Raw genomic sequence first — 9,965 nt, forward strand, 5'->3', positions numbered from 1 at the left:
GCTCTCCTCTTCTGGTCACCCACTTGGTGGCCCAATGAATTGGGCACTGCCCCTGTCCCCAAAACGATGGCAAAAAATTTAGGAGTGCGTCTTGACCAGGCCCTGTCAATGAAAGATCGTGTCTCCCACACAGTCAGCGCTTGTTTTCAGGGACTGGGCCTTCTGAGAAGAGCCCTCCCTCACCTTCCGGAATCCTTTCGCAAGACTCTTGTATAGGCTCTGGTACTGAGCAAACTTGACTATTGTAACGCCCTTCTGGTTGCCGCCAACGAGACCGCCTTTAGCCGTTTGCAAGTAGTACAAAACACCCCAGCTCGCTTAGTAGCCAATGCACCCTACAGGTCAGCCTCACTTCCACTGCTTCAACGACTCCACTGGCTGCCTGTGCGGAAACGAGTGAAGTTCAAGCTTTGCTGCCTGACTCACAAGGCACTATGGGGCCCCGGCCCCCCTTACCTGGCGGAGAGGCTCCATCAATATACCCCCAGACGAGACTTGAGATCTCGTTCAAAATCTCTGCTTCTAATCCCCAGGATAAAAAGAACACGGTCAGGCGGCAAATCCTTTTCCTATCAGGCGCCCTTAACATGGAACCAGCTTCCCCTCCCCCTAAGACAATGCTCTGGTTATCTCAAATTCAGAAAGATCTTAAAAACCACCCTCTTTCTGGAATAACACCCCCCGTATACTTTTCACAGCTCCGCAAGCGCCGAGAGACCCCTTCGGGGGTGATTCATGCGCTATATAAGATATTTAACATAACATAACATAACAATATCTCAGATAGTCTCTTGCCCTAATATGTATATTAAACACTCAAAGATATCATTTTAGAGCATAAAGAAATTTCACGGGAGTGGCGCACCCAGCACTCCCCAGCACGTATATGACGTCACGCGGGACCCGCCACTGTGCAAGCATCGCGCACATCACGTAATATTAAATGTATATGATGGAACTGAAAAACACGCAGCTGTCACACCCCTTACGCGGATCCTTCACAACGTTTCTAAAACGGTGGCTAGAATCCGTGCACCCACCGTTATGTGTACGCTTTGGATGCACGACTCCGAAAAAAATTGGAAAAAAAGAATTAAAAAAGAAAATAATATAAATATATTAAAATAAAAAAATAAAACTAAAAAATTAAACAATATTTCAGTTTTATTTTTTTTAAATTTTTATTGCAATTTTCAGAAAAATATATGATGTTATTTAATGAATATAATATATTTAAAAAAACCGTTAAAAAATTGTAGAAAATCAGTACAAAAAAATAGGTATAACTAATATTACACTTAAAAATTTGCATTTAAAAAACCTTTGAAATTCACTGAAAAAACCATAGGTTTCAGAGACCTTATAGTTAGAAATTAGCATTTAAAAACGCTTTGAAATTCACTGAAAAAACCATAGGTTTCAGAGACGTTACAGTTAGAAATTAACATTTAAAAAAACCTTAGAAATTCACAGAAAAAAACATAGGTTTCAGGGGTGTTATAGTTAGCTGGACATTTCACTCGTACAAAACCATAGAAATTCCTCCGTTATAGTTAGTTCTACCAACTATAACTCGCTCGCCCGCAATGCACTGCTGATGATGTCAAATATATGGCATCATTCATGACATGGTCAGTGACATCACTGATGACATCACTGATGACATCTCAAATGACATCACTGATGACATCACCTCCTTTCTACGGTGGCATGGCAAAAGTCTGGACGGGCGAAGAATGAACTACCTTCATATGTGCATCTGGCATCCGGCCTTGCTTTGTCCATAATTGCCTGCCTGAGAAGATAGTTGCTGACGTACACAAGGATCGCCCTAGGCCTATCGGCTTGAGTCGCTGCTTGTCCTTTCCTTTGGGTCAGAGGGAATCGATGTGCTTACTGCACCTACTTCTCCCAGTTCCATGAGGCCAAATCGGGAAAGGCCCCCTTCAAGAGGAAAATTACAAAAGCCAAGACATCCTCTCCTTCAACCCCTTCTGCCACCCCCAGTAATCTGATGTTGTTCCTTCTCTACCAGTTCTCGAAATCCTTGAGCTTCCACTGGACATCCTCCATCACCTTCTCTTGTGTCTCTTTAAATGCCTGCCACTTATTAACCTCATCCTCTAGTCTTCCGGTTCTCTCTTCCACCTGGGTAACTCTGTCTACCATATCGTCATATAGATTATTCATCTTTCTGAGTGAGCCCTGTATCTTCTTGGTCGCCTGTTTCGCTCTCCGGCTCTCTGACCTGGCCTCCCCCTGCATCTGTTTAAGCGTAGTGTAAAGTAGATCCATTGAAGGAGTCTGCGGTGCACTGCACGGATTGTTATGCCCTTCTTGAACAGCTATAGCTTAATCTTCCTGGTATAGGTGAGAAGTGGCTGAGTTATCCCATAGAAGCTTTCTAGCAGCATCAGTTTAGGTCGGGCTCCCTGTAGACTTTGATTTAGATTTAGATTTAGATCTACTTTTATGGGGGATGACCCTATGGACAGCAGGCGCTCTTTGGACTGATGAATTTCCTGCTGAGTCTGAACCACCAGAGAAACTACCATCGCTTGAGAGCGAAGAGTCTGTGTCCTCGTTAAGAGAGAAAAAACAATCCCCTTCTGGTGAGCCAGTAATTGTTTTAGGGTGGCTAGGCCCCTGCATCTGCTTCATAGTTATTACCCCTGAAGTCACTTGCTCTAAGGAAAATTCTGCAGAGGGGATTAGTGCCTGATTGACAAGCTTGACTCTACCAGGATCATTTTTGTCCCCCTTAGCCAGCTTAGTAACCTCCAACTCGGGACCCAGATCACTTACATTTGTGTTGTTCATATTGTTGAGCCCAGCACATCCTGATTCTTCCACAAAATTCTGAGCGTCATGTGTGTTCTGAATGCCTGCCTCATCAGTGTTCTCACTGCTCGGCTCCCCTTGTCTATCAGGAAGCCTGGCTTGAAGCTGCAGCATTGTATCTGTAAGTGGCGCGGCTTTAGCATTCTCAGCACTCTCAGCTAGAAGGATTCTCGGGGACTCCGCCAGGATCACGTAGAAGGACTCCATTAAGGTGGGCTGCCGGAGGCTGTTTTCCCTGGCTTTGCTGCTCCCATCTTGGCCGATCTCCTCCGGTTTCTTTGTAAGCACTCTGCGGGATTGCACAGTACCTCGCGCTGCCATAGCCCCAGCAATTGATGCCACTGGGTCTTTCTGTGCATCCTTTGCATCCTTTGGGTCCTTCTGCTGATTACTCGTTCTTGGCGCCATCCTGCTCCCAAGGTTCCTCTACCGACAGAGTGAGCTCAGTGCACTGCTGACTCTGCGGGCTACAAGTACCACCGACGGCGTCACTTTAAAAGACCAGCACCGCAACAGCTTGTGCTCAGCCACCCAGTCAGGCAGACGGTTCAGGAGGTAAGAAGGAACCAGCATATCATCCTCGCCTGCATCAAGAGGGGGGGAAGTGCTGCGACTACTCGCTACGGCCAGTCAGCGGCCATCTTGCCCCAGACGAATCATTCTCACTAAGTAAGGAATATGACTTGCCACCGCCCGCCACTGCTGCTGGTTCACCCCCTGCAGCTGCCGCATCCGCTCCCTCCGGACTGGCATGGCCCTCACTGCTGGCCCTGGCTCTGGTGGTCGGTACACCTCGAAAAAAAAAATGTTTTAGATGCCATATACGCCTCCCCTATTTATTTTTTTCATTATCAAGATTGAAAATACATCATTAATAATAGAGTCCCACGAGGAAAAGAGGTCAGTGGTCACGGAGTGGAACCAGAGCCTCGCGGGCTCCTGTCTGAAGTCCTGCGGCCAGGAAGATTCCTGAGTTTCCCCAGTAAGTGGGGGCAGAAGTGTGGAGCATTGTTGGTGCTCTCAGAGTACAGTAGTGCCGGTTGGTGCAGATTTTTCACAGCTGACCAGCCTGTTGGAGGGCAGCTGCAACGTGGGGGCAATTTTTTCTTTAGAGTCCCAGAGTGTGGGCTCAGGAGGCACTGCAGTACCAAAGCTGATGCTGCGCAATTGCACCGTGAGAGTATGGGCAGCTGACACGAGAGGGGCACTTGGTTTAGGAGTCCCAGTGGGGTTTCAAGGGCACAGTGGTGCCCAGGCTGAATTCCTCAGCTGCACTGCGAGAGCACGGGCAGCTGCAATGTGGGGCTATTTCTTTTGGTGATAAGAAGGAAGGGGTGAGATGCACCCCTTGGCCCCTAGTGCATGACGCACAGTGCTTTTGCTGCAAGGCAGCCAGAGGGCCAGTGAAAGGCCCTACATTTAGAGCCCTGCAATTTGGACACAGAGCATTTTGGCCCCAAGGAAGGCCAGTTGGCCTGGGGTCATTTTTGTGTCTTGGTAGGGCACAAGGCCCAGAGATTGCGCACAATGTGTTTATGCTAAAGGTGATGTATGCATCTGGGGAGTGTTACTATGGTGCACTCCTAAATGTGATTTATACTTATGATGTTTATGTATAATGTGTTTTATGCCAAATGTGATGTAGGCATAATGCGTTTATGTTGCTAGTATTAATGCTGAGTACAGTATTTTGACAGAAGTTACTGGTTGTGCTTTATATTTGCTACATGTGCTTTGTGATGGTTCAGACAGTGGCCCGATTGGCCCTGTCATGTATATAATCCCCTGTGAATTTCTACCTGGTGCCAGTTGGCACAGTGTATATTATGTGATTATGATTCTAATGTGTTTATGATAATACAAAGGCTATTTTTATATAACCTTGTGTGGAGTTTATTTTGTGGTGTGCCTAGTGTGTTGTTGCTGTGTGTGTGTGGTGTGCAAACACTTTACACATTGCCTTTGGGATAAGCCTGACTGCTCGTGCCAAGCTACCAAGGGGGTGAGCAGGGGTTATCTTCGGTGTGTAACTCCCTTGCCCAGACTAGAGTGGTGGTTTCTGTCTTGCTGATGCGCTCGCCCTAGCCAACCAGAAATCCCATTTCTGATAACCACCATTTACTGATTGAGCATGATGAGACAGTAATAAGACTAAAGCCTTCTCATCTCACAAACCTGCGTAGAATACCTTACTTGGGCATGCAATCTGCACAGCAGATTAGTGCTACTAGTACTAGTAGTAGTAAGGAGTCCTTACTGCTACTAGTATTAGTAGTAGCCTAGTACCAATGAGTTCTCTGAGTCTTACAGTATCACTACTAGGCAATCCACATATAAGGGGAGAGGGACCACTGAGTGGAAAGAAACCCAGAAGAAAGCAAGCTACAGACAGACTAATACAGAGTCAGAGCAGAGGTTAGTCAGATGTAGTTTGATTTGATGTAAAAAAAAATAAAAAACAGACACTAGAAAGAATGTTAGTAGTACTTAGTAGTAGGTAATGGAGCAAAAACAAGAATTTAGAAGCAGATAGATTGAAGAGGATTTTGGAAAAATTAAAATTAGGAAATGGAAATATTAGAGCGGTAAAAGTTAGGGAAATATTAATATATGACAACACCAGGAGGACTTACTGGGGCCAGCAGCAGAGCCATCTGTGCCTGAGGCCACTTACTGCTGCTCCTGGGAGGCACCTACAGCTCCCTCACCCTCCTCAGCACTGCCAGCAGACCCAGCCTTCTTCATGCCCCTGGATGCTGATCAGCTAAGACATAATTAAAGAGACAAAAAATTATATGTGTTAAATAAATCAATATAATTGCTCTACAAATATTTTTAGACAGGAAACGGCAATTGCAAAAACATTTACCTATCCTAAATCAGATCGACTTATTCGACACACAGTTGAGTACCATCCGAATATTATTATTCCACAGTTCGGTTCTGATTCCTGAATCCTAACCATACCTAGCCCGCCTATTCCAGACTTTAGAATGAATTGCAAAAATATTATATTTGCTTCAAAGTTCCGTACTCATTCCCAATCATCTCTCAGTCTTACCTCCAACCCCCTTTGATGGGCCAATTACTAAGTCTGCATTTATTCTCCTTAATGCATAAATGGACACATGCATATTGCATACACCAAATTGGTTGGTTGCCATTCACTCACTATACGAACTGCAAAAGGTTCTACTAGGACTGAATTCATGTGAGAGTACGCGCCACGCAGGTCGCTGAATTGCTGAGTAATACTAGCTATCTAACTACTACAACTATCTTAGTGACAGGACACAGGACAGCCTGACAGGACAGGACTTTCCTATCTGCATAACCTAACTTAAATTCTCTAACCTCTCTTACATGACTAGCCTAAGAGAGTGCAAAGTTGCAAACAAGTATGATTAGTTCTTAGCGCTAAGCACGAGCACCTGTCAGGAAGTAACAATCACATAATGTAAGATTTTTAAACATAAGTTACCTGCATGTGTGCAGAAGCAACATGTTAGCCCCGGGACTTCAACACCTAGCAGGTCCGGTCCTGCACCCGGTCCAGGATGTCGTACCACCGGTGCGTCAATTGGTTATGGGTGCGCCAAACCCCAGAGCAGCGAAACACTGCCCAACGTACCCTCATCCACTGCTGGCGACACTCCCGGAGCCCGGACCCAGGGCTGCCACCTGCTGCCAGGGTTAAGGGGAGGTGGCACTGGAAAAAAAAAACAGTGTAGCCACCTCTGCCTCACTGTATAAGACCCGTGGCTGTACCCCTTGTGGGCGCCACCTTCCGCAAGGAAGGCGGTCACGGCTCTCATTCCTTGTTCTCTTCCCCTGGCCTTACTTTTTTTAAGGCTCTTTGCCATGGTTTTAGGTAAGCGCACACAACCACTCACACACCCACTCACAGACATACAAAACCATTCACACACCTAGTCACAGATCCACAAATCCACTCACACATGCAATCACACACCCAGCCACACACTCAAATACCTACTAACACACCCACACAACTACTCACACCCTCTCGCACACCCATTCAGATAGTAACAAAATCACTCACAGACAAACAAATCTACTCACACACACACTCACAGACCCACATAGCCACTAACACATCAAACCATTCACACATTCAAACACCTGCATATGTACCAACACAAGCACTTACACACACACTAAGCCACACACACACCTACAAAAACACTCACTCATAGAAAAGCACAGCCACTCACATATCCACTCAAACATCCACTTATACACCCACACAATAATTCACAGACCAATACAGTAACTCACACACCCACTTGTATACTCACAAAACCACTCACTGTCCCACATAGCCACCTACTCACATACCTACTCACACACACACTCATAGACACTCACAGCCACTCACACAGCCACTCACACACCCACTTACATACCCACAAAATCAGTCACTCACATACCTACTCACAGACCCACAAAACCACTCACTACACACCTACTCACACACCTACTCACATACCTACTTACACACACACACACCCATTTACTTACTGACACAGCCACTTACACCCATACAGGCACACCCTCCCACTCACAGATCTATACAACCACTCACACTCACACATCCACTCACAAACTCACTCACACACACAATCACACACCCATACAACTTACACCCACAAAACCACTCACACACCTATTCTTAGATGCACACAGCCACGTGCACACATACTCACACACACACCCCTCACAAACCCATACAGCCACTCATACACCCACTCTCTGGCCTAGAGAACCACTCGCATACCCACTCACAGATCCTCATAGCTACTCACACACCTACTTACACCTACTTACACACCCATACACTCACTCACACACCTATAAAGCCACTCACACACCCATTCACAGACCCACAAAACCACACATATACCTACTAACTGACCCACACAGACACTCACACACACTCTCACACACCCACACATTACTCACAAACACACTCACCCACCCATTAAACCACTCACATAAACACTCACATACCCACACGCCCATTCACACATCCATACAGCTACTCACAGACCCACACAATCACTTATGCATCCACTCAGATACCCATACAGCCACTCAAGCATGCACTTATACACCAACGCACACACCCACACACTACTCATACCCCCAAACAATCACTCACACCCCCACTCACACACCCACTCACAGACCTAGTAAACCACTCACAAACCCCCTCATAGGGCCACAATTCCACTCACATATGCAGTTACACACCCACCTACATACTCAAATACCCAGTTATATACCTGCACAACTACTCACACCCACTCACACACCTACACAGTCACACAACCACTCACAGACACACACATCCATTCACACCCCACTCACAGACCCAATTATCCACTCACACACCAAACCATTCACACACTCAAATACCCACATATGTACCAACACAACCACTCACACACCCACTCACTTACTCACACATCTACAAACCACTCATTCATAGACAAGCACAGCCACTCACAAACCCACTCCAACACCCACTTACACACCCACACAATAATTCACAGACCCATAGTCACACACACCCACTCACAGACTCACAAAACCACTCACTGATCCACATAGACTCTCATGCACCTACTCACATGCCAACTCACAAACACACAAAACCACTCACACACCTACTCACAGACCCACACAATCACTCACACATCCACTTACACATCCATAAAATTAGTCACACACCCATACAGCCACTCACACCTTCTCACAGACCCACAAAACTGCTCTTACATCCCTTCACATACCTATGTATATGCCCACGCAGCCACTCACACCCATATAGGCACACACACCCACTTAGAGATCTGCAAAACCATTCACACATCCATTCACACACTCACTCAGACACACAAACACACATGCACAAAACCACTCACACACCAACAAGACCACTCACACACCCACTCTTAGATGCACACAGCCACTCACACATATACTCACACACATTTACACACCCATACAACCAGTCACACCCCCTCATAAACCCACACAGCCACTCATACACACACTCACAAACATAGAGAACCACTCATATACCAACTCACTGACCCTCATAGCTACTCACACACCCACATACACACACACCCATTCACATACTCATAAAGCCACTCACACACCCATTCATTGACCCACAAAATCACACACATATCCACTCACTGACCCACACAGACACTCACACACGCTCTCACACACCCACATAACTACTCACAAACACACTCACACACCCATAAAGCCACTCACATACTTACTCACAGACATACAAAACCACTCCCACATGCAATGACAACCCCATTCATAGCACCCACTAACACACCCTCACAACCAAGGCAGGGTGCACTATACCTTACGTGAGTGAATATGCCCCGACAATGTCCTGTCCATTCTGTGATGTTGTAAGTGAACAGGGAATCCAGAAAGAATACATGGGCTCGATACTCATCAGCAAGAGGTTACTAGCTCTATGATGGCTTCACTGATTTCTAAGATACTTGGTACCAAACGTCTGGTCTTAATAAATCCTCACTGATGCCAGGGTGGGATTTATTAATAAATTCACACAGGAGACCCTTTTAGACGGTCCCCTGAAATCTAACCAAGCACTAGTGGGGTCTCCGGCTGGTTTCCACCTGCCTGCAACCACCAGACATGTTTCTGACCTCATTGTTTGAAAGCCAGTGCTTTCATAAGATAGAAACAATGCCTGCTCTGGGGTTGTGTGTTCCTCATCTCCTCCGGGACAGGATGGCCTTCCCGGGCTGGAAGCTTCAAAGGTGATGCCACATTTGAAATCCAACCCAGGAAACCCCAGATAGTGAGGGAGGCCAAGCCCCCTTTCCTGCTACAATTTTGGTTGGAGGAAAGGCAGGGAAATTAGTTAGATGAGGAGGAGGGTCCCTCCTCAGCCTTCACCACTCCTAGGATGGGGCAGGTGAGGCGAACCCCTCTCCTGAAATTCCACCATCTTGAGATGGTGAGAAAACTTCCAATCAGGGCTAGGGTAGCATCTCTTTCACAAGGAAGTAGTCACTAGAGGGTGTATACACCCTAAAGGT

This window comes from Triturus cristatus, chromosome 11 (assembly GCF_964204655.1).
Source record: "Triturus cristatus chromosome 11, aTriCri1.1, whole genome shotgun sequence".
Taxonomy (NCBI): Eukaryota; Metazoa; Chordata; class Amphibia; order Caudata; family Salamandridae; genus Triturus; species Triturus cristatus.